We start from the raw sequence: 15,483 nt of genomic DNA on the forward strand, positions 1-15,483 counted from the left end.
GAGAGGTAACACCCCCCCCCCGCCGCCCGCCAAGGTCTGTGTTGGGACCAGGCCGGGTGAGAGGAGGTGGCTGCCTGGGACTGAGAGAAGGGGCAGACGAGAAAGGGAAGCATTGCCTAGCCCCGTGGTCGGCAAACGGCGGCTCGAGAGCCACACGTGGCTCTTTGGCCCCTTGAGTGTGGCTCTTCCTAAGCCTTAGGAGTCCCCTAATTAAGTTAATAACAATGTACCTACCTATATAGTTTAAGTTTAAAAAATGTGGCCGAAGCATTGCCCCACTTGTGAAACGTGCCTTGGAACAACCCTGGATCACTTAGCCGTAAAACAGCTCCCACTCAGGAGTCGGGTCCATCGGCGGTCAGCGTGTGTGCACCCAGGTGTGAGCCACGTGGCCCTGGGAGAGTTCATTAAAACTCCAGCCCTGGCTAGGTTGGGTCAGTGGATAGAGTGTCGACCTGCAGACTGGAAGGTCCCGGGTTCGATTCTGGTCGAGGGTACATGCCCGGGGTTGCCAGCTCGATCACCAGGAGGGGGCGTGCAGGAGTCAGCCGATCCATGATTCTCTCTCAACATTGATGTTTCTCTCTCTCTCTCACCCTCTCCCTTCCTTTCTGACATCAATAAAAATATATTTTTTTAAAAAAGGAAGCTTGAAATGTGGAAACAGCTCTTCCCCTCGTGTACCCCCCCCCCCCCAGCGGCTGCCCCTCCGGGTTCTGTCTCCTGCGGGTGGGGTGGAGGGCTATGCTTGCGACCTGTCCACCCAGCTCTGCCCCCTGTGCCCTCCGGAATGCACTTCCTCCTGGCACGGTGCTGCCGGCGCCCAGCCCAGCCCATCGGAGGTGCTCGCCAAATGGGCTTGAAGGAATGAAGTAACAGAAGTAGGAGGACCACCTCCATAGTTGCGTCACTTGGAGATGGTGGATAATGATTGTTACAATTTGCCCCTCTTGCCAGGCATATTGGAGTGTCTTGGCTCTATAAATGTTTCAAACTCCTCCCCGCTCTCAACATTGTTTTTTATGTTTTCAACACTTACATATTGTTACGTTATATCCAGTTAATGGGTCTCGGGACATGTGGAGTGTTTATATGTGGTGCTTGCCCTGAATGCATGCGTAAATGCATATGCCGCTGGCTGTCCCAGCGTTCGTCTGTCTGTCCGTCTGTCCGTCCGGGGCATAGGCGCCTCCAGGAGGGCCGCCCCTAGAGCAGCTGGCGCTCTGGCGGGACGAGCTTCGGGGCCGCGGTGTGCGTCCCGTCACTTCCTAGGAACGGAATCCCTGCGTCAGAGGCTGTGCAGGACCGTGACCTCTGGGTGTATACGAGGCGCTTGTTTGGGCTCATCAGTGAGCTCCTTGCCTCTTGTCTCTCTGGCCGACGACTGCTCCCAGGTTCTGGTTCGGCGTTGATTTGTGCTGCTGCCTGTGTGTTTAAGGAACATGTTTTCTTGCTTGTTCTGCTCGATCTGTGTGCGCGCTTTGTAATAAAGGAGACATTTACGAGCTGGTGGGAAAGAGCCAGAAGAGGGGTCGGCGGAGAAGGAGGGCGGGTACACGGTACACGGACCGAGGTCCCAGGGGATGCGGGAGCAGGAGGGGCTGGCCTGGTCCGGAGGGACCTGAGCTGGTGAGGCCTGGAGGCAGGGGCTGGAGGACACCTTATGAAATGGCTTTGATCTTCCTAGAGAGGCGGAAAGCGTCAAGAGGGGGGGGTTCTGGGCCTGAGTCCCAGCTCCCTGCGCCAGAATGGCCGCTCCCCTCGGGCCCTCCCTGCTCCCCTGGGAAGAGCAGGTGCTATCACCCCTTTGACAGATTCCCGGGGGGAGGGGAGCGCCGTGTTCAGGGCCAGTCAGCTGATGCGTGGCAGGGCTGGGTGCCCTTGAGAACCCTTCCTCTGGCCCTGGTGCCTCATGGCTGTGGGGAAGCGCACCCGCCTTCCTCTGTCCGCAACTGGGTGAGCCTGTCCCTTCCTCTCCTTCTGCCCTTGTCTTCTTTCTGGACTGACCCCCGTGGGTCCAGGGGCTTCGGGCAGAAGCCGAGTGGACCCCAGGCCTAGCAGAGCCCCCGTCCTTTCCAGGTGGGCGCCCGCACACCCTCTCGGTGCCCACTCTCGCCCACCGGGAGCTCCAGAAGCCACACAGCCTCTGCGTGTCACACCTGGGCAACGTCTGAGCTGGCGAACACGGAGCCCGTGGACAGGCCTCCCATGGTGGGAACTGGCTGGAGTAGAAACAGCAGGAGCCACTGGCCTGGATGTAGACACAGCGGGGAGAGGTCCCCCACCCCCGGTGTCTCCTGGCTTCATTTGCTCCCTCCCACGGTCTCCAAGGCAACCCCCTGAGCTGAGGGCAGGCTTCCACCAACTGAGCCCCCAGTCGGTGCCGGACACTCGCTACCTGATCTCATTGAACCCACTCAGCCACCCTGAGCTGTCACTCCCATTCCATGGATGAGAAAGCTGAGGCTTGGAGTCGAGCGCCCTTTGTCACAGTGAGACTTGGCCCCCAGCCCCCGGGCGGTCCCAGGTGAACGGGCTGGGGCACAGGCAGACTCCTCTTACCTGCAAAGGGGGTTCGAATCCCAGCGGTGCCTTGGTTTCCTCGGAGCAGTTGGGACAATTAAGCACAGTTTTGCATGAAAACCAGGTTGACCGGTGGCGGTGCCATAAGCCCTTAGGAACACAGTGTTGTTGGATCAGCAGCTCCTCACCTTCCGGGGAGATTTCCGTGTGTGTTAACTTGACCACCTGCCTCCTCCCCGGGCGAGAGGATGGGGCACCCGAGACTGGAGAGAACTGGATGTTTTGTTGTTGTTGTTAATCCCAACCTGATACGTTTCCATTAATTTTGAGAGAGTGGAAGGGAGAGGGAGAGCCAGAGAGAAACATCGATGAGAGAGAAACACATGGATGGGTTGCTTCCTGCACGAGCCCCAACCAGGGCCCGGGCCGGGGAGGAGCCTGCAACTGAGGTACGTGCCCTTGACCAGAATGGAACCCGGGACCCTTCAGTCCATAGGCCAACGCTCTATCCACTGAGCCAAACCGGCCAGGGCGCCAGCATCTTGTTAAATGAAACATAAACAAGGTGTAGAAGGCACGTGTACCGGGTCGCCTTTTGTGGGTCACCTGTGTGGGCTCTGGGTGAGCGCGGCTCCGTGTCAGGCATCGAGAAAGAGCCAGAGAGACTACAACCAAGTCCACAGGAAGACGGGCTGTCACATGCCCTCCCTCCAGTCTCCGTGGCTCCAGTGCCTTCAAGATAAAGAGCGAGGCAGGAGGTGTCACGCAGGGCGGTGCCTGGACCCCCCACACTCGCACGCACCTCTCTATTAAGACCGGGCACAGGCAGCCCCACTGGCTGTGCTAAAAGTTGGGGTAGTCACGTTGTGCAAATACAGACAAGACTCGAAGGTCTGAGGACAGAGCGAAAGCCGCCCATTATCCTCACAGCCAGGAGGAAAACCGTCATCACATTTTAGTGGATTCTTGGCAAATGGCAGCTCTTCTTACCTATTATGGTTGGGAGGCAGCTGGGCGGAGGGAGGGACCCAGAGAAGGGGACACTGCTCGTTGCAGACGCGGAGAATTCCTAGAAGCTGGTGGCCCTGAGCCGGGAGCAGAGCTGGTTTTCCTTTCACGGTTTTGCCGTCACTGTCAGAGGCACTGAGCGTGTCAGGACGGTTTTCCTTTATCCCCCCCTCGCTCGGGCATGGGTACCCACCGTGTGCCAGGCCCTCCCCGGGTCAGCGTCATTTAGTCTGCGGCTGGGTGGGCAGCATCCGGCTCAGCGGCCGCTTTCCTCTGCTGCCAGTTCACTCCAAGGCCAGGTTCACCCTGGTCACTCCCTCAGGACCCACCCAGCGGCTTCGAGGGTCTGCCCCCTGGTCTAGGCTGTGGGTAAGGCTCAGGGTTTAGGGGTCGGGCTGCTCACTCACCCACTCATTTTAAAAAATATATATTTTTATTGATCTCAGAGAGGAAGGGAAGGGAGAGAAAGATAGAAACATCAGTGATGAGAGAGAATCATCGATGGGCTGCCTCCTGCACGGCCTGCAACCCAGGCATGTGCCCAGTCCACAGCCTTGGTGGGAGCTGTGCTGCAATCCAGGTGGCTTCCTGGAGGTGGCTGCTCTGCTCACACAGGTCAGGAGAGACTCCTGGAGAAGGAGGGTCTGAGGCTTGGGAGCAGACAACCCTGCCTCTCACAGATTAGCCTTGAGACGGTCCCCTTCCTCTGCACCTTCGTCTTCTCATTTGTAAAGTGGGGCTGCAGTGCTAGCGGCGTGGTGGGCCGGGGTGCCTGCTTTGGTTTTGGCCGATGGCGAGCTCTTCCTCTGGACTGTGGTTGGATGGTCCTGGGCAGGGGGCCAGGGTGGGGGCGGGGGGGTATTTTGGGAAGAGGGAGGAGCTTATTGCAAAAACCTGGAATCCCCAGAGCCTGGTTTGAGCAGCAGAGCAGAGGTCAGCGCGGCTGGTCAGGAAGCCGTGGGCTGGCGGAGAGGGAGGGGTGTGGGGGGGCGTCTGTGTGATGAGAGGCCCTCCCTCTGCCCCCCTGCCCTGCACCTCGCTCTCCTGGTTTATCACAGTGGCCTCGTGACTGCTTTCTTGTTGCCACATGTCCTCTGTGGTCGAGTCTCAAATGGCAGCCAGGCAGGAAAGATCTCTAAGATCTAAATCGCACTATAGCCTTTCCTCCTCAGGGTCTCCCAGCGGCACCTCCTCCCAATCAGAGAGGCAAGTCCTTCCAGTGGCCCCAGGGCCCCCAAGACCCAGCTTCCTGTTATCTCTCTGCCCTCCTCTCCTGGTATCCCCCTTCTCTGCCTTGCTCACCCTGATGTTCCATCAACACCTTCTGGGCACATGGCCCCAGGGCCTTTGCACTTCCCCCCAGGCACCCCCAAGGTTTGCACAAATGTCAGCTTCTCAGAGAGACTATCCCTAACCGTTCTGTATAAAGCCCCCTTCACTCCCGCCCACAGTCCTCCCAGCCCAGTTTCCCTGCTGCCTTTTTCTCTGTAGCTTGTCTCACCACCTGAGAGATTTCTTCACTTGTTCTTGTTCCCCCACTACAATGTCAGCTCCGTGAACGAAGCCAAAGACCCTGTCCGATTTGTTCACTGCTGTGTGTATTTCCATTTGTCCACTTGGTGTGGGGCCTGGCACATAGTAGGTGGTCAAGCATTTGCTGCGTGAATGATCGAGGTGCTGGGAGTGATGCCAAGGGCTTGAGCAATCTCTTTCCAAGATGATGTGTTGTGGGGTTTTTTGTTTTTTAATTTTGTTTTATTGCTTAAAGTATTACAAATGTCTCCTTTTTCCCCCCTTGACCTTCCCCCGGCCTCCCCTACCCCCCAGTGTCTTGTGTCCATTGGTTATGCTTGTATGCATGCATACAAGTCCTTTGGTTGATCTCCCCCCCGCCCCCCAAGATGATGTTTTACATCAGGTTGAGCAAGGATGCTCGTATCCGTGCGTGACCGTCCCCCTGGCCTCGTCATCTGTCTGTGCTGTTCGCCTGGCCCCGGGGCAGGTGGCCCGGAGGTGCCCTGTCCAAAGATGCCAGTGGTGACGGGCTCTGGCGGGGTGGACAGAGCCGGGGCCAGAGACAGGTCCGGAAAGTCTTCCTAGAGGAGTCTGTGGGCACTGTCCTTTCCAAGTTCTGCATGTCACCGATGGAGAACTGGAGCTCAGAGTTGGGTGGGGGGGCAGGCTCTGAGTGAGATCGCACAGCAAGTGTGGGCAGACGGAAGCCAGGCCCCTCGCTCGGGCAAGACCCAGTGAGCGAGACCGTGAACAGTCAGCACAGCGTCCTTTACAAAGGAGGCGGCCGCATGGACACGCTCATTCCCGTCTATAGAGCAGTCCGCACCGAAACAAGAAATTGTTTTTTTAAATTAAAAAAATTAAAAAAAAAAAAAAAAAGAGCCTGGCCAGTGTGGCTCGGGGGTTGAGCATCTACCTATGAACCAGGAGGTCACTGGTTTGATTCCGGTCAGGGCACAGGCCCAGGTTGCAGGCTCAGTCCCCAGTAGGGGGCGTGCAGGAGGCCGCCAACCAGTGATTCTCATTATTAATGTTTCTATTTCCCTCTCCCTCTCTGAAAACAATTTAAAATATATATATAATGAGTCCCCCCGATTGGCAGTGCTGTGCGTGCGTGTTTGGGCGGGAGGTGGGGCGGCCCTCTCTCGCTGCCCATTGCTCTTTGCTTTAATACTAACAGGAAAACAGGAGAAGGCGAGGCAGCCTGGGAACGTGCTCCCCGGGGGAGTGAACTGGGGACTCCTGGTTCAGGCCAGAATGTCCAGGTGCCTCTGCCGTGGCGTTTCATTGGCCAAACACGATTTTATCTGATCTGGAGTTCTCCCTGCTCGAGCGCCTCTGTGATCTGGCACAGCAAGTGACCGGTCCGGGAAGCCCGGCCCCACTGGCCACCCTGGCACGCCAGGAGGTCCCGGTGCGTGTGTGTGTGTGTGTGTGTGTGTGTGTGTGTGGTGTGTGTGTGTGTGTTTGCACATGCCCGGAGCAAGCAGTGGGAGTCCGGGCTCCCCGTGACCTACTGCTCCCTGAAGCTCAGGGAGGGTGATGTCCTGCTGACCCCGAGACGCCCACCCCAGGCAGCGGACCGGCAGTCCAGCCTCCGGGCCAGAGCTGGAGTGAGCAGGGGAGGGCATGGCCTCGGGGGAGGGAGGAGGGTCTGAGCTCTGGTGGGCGGACCTGGGTGCTGTCTTGCCTCCTGTCCCTGCCTGTGCAGCCTGGGAAGGCGGGAAGGTCACCTTTCTCTCTTGGGGCCGGTGAGTCCGCAGGTGCTTTCGTAGGAAGAGTCCCAGGCGGCGGCTGTATTTGTAGCCTCAGACCGTGAGGCAGGACAAGCCAGTGACACAGCTGTGACCTGCGTCGCTCACGGTATCCAGGTTGCCAAAGGCCTCCCCCGGGTCCGTGGCCACAGTGGATCCTGGCTTTGGGGGCAGTTTCGGGGTCATGTCCTTATTCATTTAGAAAATACGTATGTGCGCTCTAGGTTTGGCTCAGTGGCTAGAGCGTCGGCCCATGAACTGAACGGTCTTGGGTTCGATTCTGGTCAAGGGCACGTACCTCAGTGGCAGGCTCAATCCCCGGCCCTGGTCAGAGCATGTGCAAGAGGCAACCAATCGATGTGTCTGTCTCACATCGATGTTTCTCTCTCCCTCCCTCTCCCTCTCCCTCTCACTTTCTCTAAAAACCAATAGGAAAACATCCTTAGGTGAGAATGCACAAAGTGAGTGTGTGTGCACGCGTGCGTGTGCTGGGGCCTGTGCTCGCCACGTGGGACTAAGAGCAGCCTTGGTCCCTGCCAGCTGACACTGTGTCCCGGGCTGTCCGTGTGTCACTGTGTATTTAGTCAGTCCCCTCAGGAAAGACCTTGAGGCAGTTTCTAATCGCTGGCAATTGCAAACAGATCTGTGACCTGGACAAACATCACTCCTCTGTCGGCTAAGGTCACAGAGCAGGATTGCGTGATGAAGGGCGACTGCGGGTAACTTTGATCGGTGGGGCTCCCGTGCCCTGGCCGCCGGAGCGGCACCGAGCTGCCCACCAGCCGTGTGAGGCCCGGCTCCCTCCCCGCGGGGAGAACGTGCCAAGGTTCTGGCCTTCTGCCGCGCCCGCAGGTGAGCGATGCTGCCTGCGTGTCCGTGTGCCTGTCTCCGGCTCACAAAAAAATCCTCGGTCCTGCTTGCGGGTGTGAGGGTCATGTTTTGGGTGTGGGGGTTTGACTTCCGTGCTGGTATTTGGGGGGCAGGACGAGGAGAAGTTTGTTTTTTCAAGGAGTCAAGTTCATGCATGTTTTCTTTCATGGCTTCTGGATTCCACACATAATGCAGAAATCTTTGCCAACTCTAAGGTTATAAAGGAATTCACCCATCTTTTTGTTCTAAAGTTCTATGGGTTTTATTGGGATTTTATCCTGGGGCGTGTTCTGAGGTATGAACTTGGCTTGTGCTTTTTTGTCGGGGGGTGGGGGGTGGAATATGAGTGGAGGTTTTAATTTTTTTTTAAATCTTCGTTGCTGAAAGTACTACATATGTTCCCCTTTTTCCCCCACTGACCCCCTCTAGCCCACCCCGCCCCAGGTCTTCACCACCCCATTGTCTGGGTCCGCGGGTTATGTTTATATGCACACAGGGTCTTCGGTTGACTACCTCCTCCCCACCCCCCCGCCTTCCCTCCGCAGAACTCAACTTGTTCTTGTTCCCTCTAGAACAGGCATGACAAACTCAAAGGCTAACACAGGCCAAATAAACAAGGTTTAAGTGTACGTGGGCCACACACACACACACACAAAGCTTTAATTTTCATAGAAACGTAGGTTTATTTTGATAGAGACATGCTGAGTACAAAGGGCTGAAATAAGTGAGTCATCGTTAACATAAAATAATAGAACGTTTTAATACAAATTAATATTTTTCCTTGAACATGAACTTACCAGACACTGAATTACTGCCCAAATGAATAAGCGTCACGCAAATAAACCTACTTTTCTTGTTCTCTGAAAGTGAAATGTTTCCTGTTGTGCACACCAAAGTCAGTCCAAGACTAATGACGTGGCCGTCGGCCGCTAGAACATTTGCTGCTGGTATTAGTGGAGAGAAATGGTGCGCCTGCACGTAAGGCGTGTAAGAGAAATGAATGCGACACGATTAATCAGTCATTGGCGAATGTTGTAGTTCGTTATTGATAATTATATACAACAGGATACTGTAAAAATTAAGTTATGACATTTTTATTAAAACGTTTCTTACATACCGCTATATTGGCTGGGCTGCAAAAATATTTGTTGTGGGCCACATGCGTGAGTTTGACATGCTTGCTCTAGACTAGAAGCTACCCCAGTTGCCAACGTCCGTGTGGAAAGCTCCGCCTGCCGAACTGATGGGCGATGCCGCCTGGCCGGCCGGGCTGGTGCCGCAGGACGGCTGTGATTTCTTTGGTTTCGCCGCCCATTGGGCGGTTGGATGACGCTGTTGTGTTAATCACGGAAGCTGTCCGGGGCGATTCTCAGTCTAGAAGGCGGTCCTTCCTCGCCTGTGCCCCCTTCTCAGACTTTTCCTGTACGTTCTCGCTTGCCCACTTTTCTGCATGAACTCTCGATCGCATGCAGTTTATACGGTGGCTTAGGGAAACGCGGCATCTTTCTGAAGCTGCGTCATCCACCCCAGACCCGTGGTTTGCCGTTCCACTCGTTCGAGTTTATTTTGTGCCTTTCGGGGACTTTCCATGTTTGCTCGCAGATTTTGAACATCTTTTGTGAAGTTGAACCCTGAGTCCTGTAGCGATGGTTGTCATCAGTCGGGTCTTCTCTTCCATTACAACTTCTGCTTCTGCTTGTTTATATTTGTGTGTGTGTGTGTGTGTGTGTGTGTGTGTTACCATGTTTCAGCATTCTTTTTTTTTAATGTATTTTTATTGATTGCAGAGAAGAAGGGAGGGAGAGAAGCATTAGTGATTTACCATGTTTCAGCATTCTTTTTTTTTTAATGTATTTTTATTGATTGCAGAGAAGAAGGGAGGGAGAGAAGCATTAGTGATGAGAGAGAATCATTGATTGGCTGCCTCCTGTGTGCTCCCTACTAGGGATTGAACCCCCAACCCCGGCATGTGCCCTTGACCAGAATCAAACCCGGGACCCTTCAGTCCACAGGCTGACGCTCTATCCACTGAGCCAAACAGCCAGGGCAGTTTTGATATTTTATTACTTTAACATGCTGCTGAATTTTATTCAATGTGTTTTATTTAGGATTATTACAGTAATATTCATAAGTGATATTGGGCAATGGGGTACCTTATGAAATCTTTTTCGGGTTTCCATATCTGTTATACTTCAAACGTTTTTTGAAGTTTTCTCTCGTATTTTGCTGCGAAACACTGTAAAAAACATTAGGTTTCTGTCCTTTAAGAGTTTGCTAGAAATTTTCTCTAAAAATATCTTGCTTTGGTGCTTTTGTTTTTTTAATATGTTTTTATTGATTTTAGAGAGGGAAAGACGAGAGGGGTAGGGGGGGAGAAAGAGAGAGAGAGAGAAAGATAGATGGATCAGCTGCCTCCTGCACGCCCCCTACTGAGGATTGAGACTGCAACCCGGGCATGAGCCCTGACCAGGAATAGAACCATGGCCTCTTGGTGCATGGAAGGGTGCCCAGCCAACTTAGCCACACCAGTCAGGGCTGGCGCTTTTGGTTTTAATGCTCTTTTATAATTCTATTTTTCTTATGTTCAAGTTGGTCTGTCTGGATGATCTGTCTCTTCCAGGAACAGTCCTGATTTATTATATTTGTCTAGAAATTGTTTTTTTTTTAGGTTTTAAATTTTATTTGCAAAGTACTATCCTGATTGCAGTGTTTTCCTCTCCCTCTTTGGCTACTTTCCCAAGTGGCTTTCCTCCCCATCCCTTGTTTTTTTAATTAGGTTTAATGGTGGTTTATATATTTTATTTAACTTTGTCCCAAAGAGCCAGCTTTTTGCCATATTTCTTAGGAGGCTTATCTGTTTTTCAAATTTGTTTCTGCTTTAATCGTCACTAATTCTTTGCCGGGAGCCGGTCCATCCTTGCTGTTTCAAGGGACCTGGCATATATGGCATACTGTTCCTAATATATTTGCTCACCTTCTTGGCACTATGTGTTTTAACCAAGGTCACCTCTCCGAGAAAGGTTGTTTCCCCAGGTAGAGATTTTCCCCTGACGTTAGGGAGGGAATAAAACCTCTTCACTAAGTGCCAGGCGGGCAATTAATCACTTTAACTACGAACAATCATGCTTAAGCTACATAATCTTTACTCCCTGGAACTGCCGCAAGAGAACATGGACACAGTACTTGGCTGGAGATTGTGGCTAGAGATCCTGGCAAGGCTGCTGATCAACTGAATGCTGTCTCCGTGTCATTCCTTCTTCGCCGACTCCGTCCACACCTTTGGGGACCCCTGGACCTGGTGGGGTTGGACCCCAGCATATGGCACCCGAACAGGGACCCTTAGGTAAGCACCCCGCACTCGGGACGGATAGGACTCCACCGTAGGAAGAGGGTGGATAGTCTTCGCCGACTCCGTCCACACCTTTGGGGACCCCTGGACCTGCTGGGGTTGGACCCCAGCAATTCTTCCCTCATTCTTTCTGTTCATTTTATGATTCTTTTTCTAATGTTTTTACCTGTTCTGTGGTAATTATTACATGTACTGGGGACTATAAACACTTACCTGACTGCTGCAGCTCTGTCCCGTAGAATAAGAGTCATGCTGTTTTGATTGTCATTATTTTATGGAAATCCTGCAAATTCAGTTTGTATTTCCCTTTTGATTTAAGAATTGTTCAAGAGAGGTTGTTGTCTCCCCCCCCACCCCCCCGCCCCCCAGTTTCTGGACTTTTAAATTAATTTCCAGGCATTTATGACCTTGTGGTCATAAAATAATCTGTCTTTTTTGTACTTTTGGATGTTCTTGAGTTTTTCAGTTTTCATGAATGCCCTATCGGTTCTTAAAAAGTGCATCATCTATTATTAGCATAGAGAGTTTGATATGTGGTTGTACTTGAATGATGGTTTTATTGAGGCCTTTTGAACTCATATTGATGTTTGATCTTCTTTCCGTTCCTTGGGCTGAGAGGCGAATTGAAATCTCTTACGAGCGCGTTTTGTCTGTCTGTCCTAGAACCCCGCCACATCTTCCTGAACATGGCTGCCCTGTTGTTAGGTGCCTTGCCAGTTGTACCATTTGGCATTATCAATGGCCCTTCTTTGGCTCCCTGGGTGATGTTTGGTTTGAATTCTCATTGTCTGACATTAAGATTACGGCCCTAGATGTTTTAAAAAAATGTTTTAAAATTGATTTTGAGAAAGAGGAAGAGAGAGAGACACATCAAGTGTTGTTGCTCCACTTTCTTGTGCATTCCGTGGTTGATGCTTGTTTGTGCCCTGACCTGGGACCGAACCCACAACCTTGGGGTATGGGGACGACACTCTAACCAAACGAGCCACCCAGCCAGGGCCGCTCTGTTTTTGTCTGTATTTGTCTTCATGCCTTTGCTCATCCTTTTCCTTTTAACCATTCTGAAGCGCTTGGTTTGGTGGTTGTCTCTTGAATGCAGGATCAAGTTGGGTTTTGCTTGGGATCTTAACGAAAAAAACTTCCTTAAAGATCAGTGAGTTACTTATTGATATGGCAGATGTCTTTGGCCTTCTTCCTGGCATCTTGTGGTGTGTGTACATACATGTATCTTCGTGCACGTGGGAAGGTTGTATTCTTCTTTCCAGTGCGGTCTGTTTTCTTCACTTTTAAAAACACTACAGCCCTTCTGATATTCAGGAAAGCTTGTATGTTGGTTCTAGTGGTTACAATTACATTTATGTGTACATAATATTCCTAGTTTTTTCTTTCGACACTATCTATTGCTTCTCTTCTGTGAGCAATACTGGTTTTTAAATATGTTTTATTGACTTTTAGAGAGAAAGGAAGGGAGATGGGAGACAGATAGGAACATCAATGGTGAGAGAGAATCGTTGACCGACTGCCTCCTGCACGCCCCCCACCGGGGACGGGGCCCACATGCCAGCATGTACCCCGACCGGAAATCACACCGTGACCTCCTGGTTCATAGGCCGCTGCTCAGCCACTGAGCCACACCCGCTGGGTCATAGTGTCCCATTTCACCTCATAAAACCAGACTTCCGCATGTCAGGAAAGTTCTCCTGCGTTCCAGTTTTAAATATTTCTTCTGTTCAGTTGAGTTTTCTTCCTTATGCCGGGCCGGCCTGGCCCGGTGGTTGAGCGTTGACCTATGAACCAGGAGGTCAGGGTTTGATTCCCAGTCGGGGCACAGGCCCAGGTTGTGGTCTTGATCCCCAGTGTGGGGTGTGCAGGAGGCAGCTGATCAGTGGTTCTCTCTCATCATTGATGTTTCTTTTTTTTTTTAATTGATTTTTGACAGAAAGGAAAGGAGAGGGATAGAGAGTGAAACATCGATCAGCTGCCTCCTGCACACCCCTACTGGGGATGTGCCTGCAACCAAGGTACAAGCCCTTGGCCAGAATCAAACCTGGGGATCCGTTGTGGGCTCGATCCCCAGTAGGGGGCATGCAGGGGATAGCCAATCAATGATTCTCTTTCTTTCATATCATTGATGTTTCTACCTCCCTCTCCCTCTCCCTCTCCCTTCCTCCCTGAAATCAATAAAAATATTTTTTAAAGAGTTTTCTTCTCTGGAAACTCCAGGTACGCCATCGTGGCCTCTCCGATCTGTCTTTCTTTCTGAATTCTTTGATCTCCGTGACTATTGCCGCTCGGTTTTCGTTCAGTTTTCCTACGTTAATCTCTACAGTTTCTTGCTCTACTTCGCACGGAGTGCGCTCTCCCTTGTATTTCTCGCAGTTTGGTCCTCACTTCTGAAATGCACTTGTCCTTTCCTCTCGGTTCCTTCCTGAGACCTGTCGGTTCTCACAGGTCGCCCTCATGGCTCAGGCGGCCTCTCCATTTCTTCTCCAGTTCTTGTAGTTCTGCCCTTTGGTCTTCCTTCGAGGTTTTTTTAAATTCATGTTGTGATTATGGGTTAGAATTTTCTTTGTCGTGCGCCAATATGGCGTCTCTGCATGGCTGCTGCGTTTGTTCCCTAACAGTTTTTTCTTCTGTATTTGAATCGGTTGACTTTCCCTGGAGCAGCTGTCAACAGGAAGTCTTGGTGGAAACTGGGAGAGAGGTTTCTCCGCTGACAGGCTCTTCCTCTGTTTTTATGGGAATGAATAGTTCCTTTAAAAGGTGGCCCTTTAAAAAAAGAGAGAAAGAAATAAAAGATGGGCCTCTGGATCCACTCCCCTTTGGCCTCTCAGAGCCCCACGGTTCAGGGGGCAGGCTGCCCTGGCCGGTGTAGCTCAGTGGGTAGAGCATTGGCCCCAGGACTGAAGGGCCCCAGGTTTGGTTCCCGTCAGGGGCACATACCTTCCTTGTGGTTTCAGTCCCTGGCCCTGGTTCGGGTGCGTGTGGGAGGCAACCGATCAATGTGTCTCTCTCGCGTTGAGGCTTCTGTCTCTCTCTCCCTTCCTCTCTGAAATCAATAAAAGTATATGGTACTGAACACAGTGGATGCCGCTGTCCCCTCTGCCCCTGTGATCCTGGCTGCAGCCGTGCCGGGTGTTCCTGCTGGTGGGGGTGTGAGGCGTTTGTCTCCGTGGCAGGGCCAGCCAGCACCTTCCTGGGGGGTACTTGTCCCCTGGGGGAAACTGCCCTTGGCTGGAGGGAGGCCCACCCAGTTCAGGCCCCCATCCTGGGAACAGCCGCGTCCAGTGGGTCAGGGTAGGAAACCGACACCTGAGGCCGTGTGGGCGCCAGGGCTCCGGTGGGACCAGCTCTTCTCTGGCAGGTCTTGTGTGTCCCCCCCACTCCTGCCCCCCCAGGCCCTGCAGGTGGCTCTCCCACGGGGACAGGTCTGTGGCTGGGCCCTGGCAGGAGCTCTGGCAATGTGACCGAGAGTGAGGGGCACAGAGGGAGCGCTCTGCAGAGGGGAGCCTTGAAGCCGACACCACCCCCCCTCCCCCGACGTCCACGCACAGCGGGTGAGACCGCAAACCTCAGACCCCAGTCAGACCCAGGCTCTGCTCACGCCTCCCTCGACCCCTGGCGTGACCTGGGAACGCCGCTCCCCCGTCCTCGGCTGTGATTGAGAACAAAGCTTCCTTCTTTTTCTTTTTAAAAATATGTCTTTATTGGTTTCAGAGAGGAAGGGAGAGGGAGAGGGAGAGAGAAACATGTGCCCTGATGGGAATCGAGCCCTGACCTCCTGGCTCACAGGTCGGTGCTCAGCCGCTGAGCCACACCGGCCAGGCCCCAGCTTCCTTCGTCACGAGGCGCCCCGGAGGCGCCGGAGGGCACAGAGGGGCGCAGGGGGTGGTCCGTGGCCTCCTGTCCTGTCCTAACCCCTGCACCCTGGATGCCACCTGTTGGGGGAAGGGGTCTTTGCAGCTGGTGCCTTAAAGATGAGGACTGAGCCGGGGCGCCCAGGTGGGCCATGCACCCAGGGATGGAGACAGAGGAGGGAGACGGGGACCGCGGAGAGGCCGCGTGGGGACAGGCGGAAGCTGGAGGGACCCGGCTATGGGCTCAGGAGCCAAGGGCCCCCAGACACGGCAAGTGGCAGGCACCGCTCTCCCCGCCCCGAGAGGTGAGAGGCAGCAGGGCCCGCCCACACCTTGACCTCGGGCGTGGGTCCTGCGATGAGAAAACCAGCGCCTGAGCTGAGCCCCAGACTCCACCCAGGAAGCTGTCCCCGGAGCCGACCAGGGTCTGTCCCTGCGCTGGCACGGTTTTCCGGGTGACACGTCCGAGCTGTCTGCCTCCTGCCGCCTCTCGGAAGCCCCCGAGGGTGCGGGTCAGCCGAGGAGGGACAGGAGGCGCCCCCTCCGCCGCTGGGGGCCTTGGCTGAGCCCCTTCCCTTCCCTTCCCGGGGCCTCCCTCCCCCTCTGA

The 15,483-nt window shown here is 53.6% G+C and overlaps 1 protein-coding gene and 1 pseudogene across 1 annotated transcript in view; one reads left to right on the forward strand and one right to left on the reverse strand.

The window, feature by feature from the left end:
* LOC102769272 overlaps positions 1 to 6,986 on the reverse strand; it is a 17,425-nt pseudogene extending 10,439 nt beyond the window's left edge.
* A 446-nt stretch (positions 6,987 to 7,432) lies between these two features.
* The window catches only part of A4GALT (alpha 1,4-galactosyltransferase), a 13,030-nt gene continuing 4,979 nt past the window's right edge, over positions 7,433 to 15,483 (forward strand). Inside the window, 1 exon segment of the mRNA XM_015571952.1 lies at positions 7,433 to 7,652. The gene's annotated coding sequence lies outside the window, so the exon portion shown is untranslated.

Source organism: Myotis davidii, unplaced genomic scaffold, assembly GCF_000327345.1.
Source record: "Myotis davidii unplaced genomic scaffold, ASM32734v1 scaffold428, whole genome shotgun sequence".
NCBI classification, from domain to species: Eukaryota; Metazoa; Chordata; class Mammalia; order Chiroptera; family Vespertilionidae; genus Myotis; species Myotis davidii.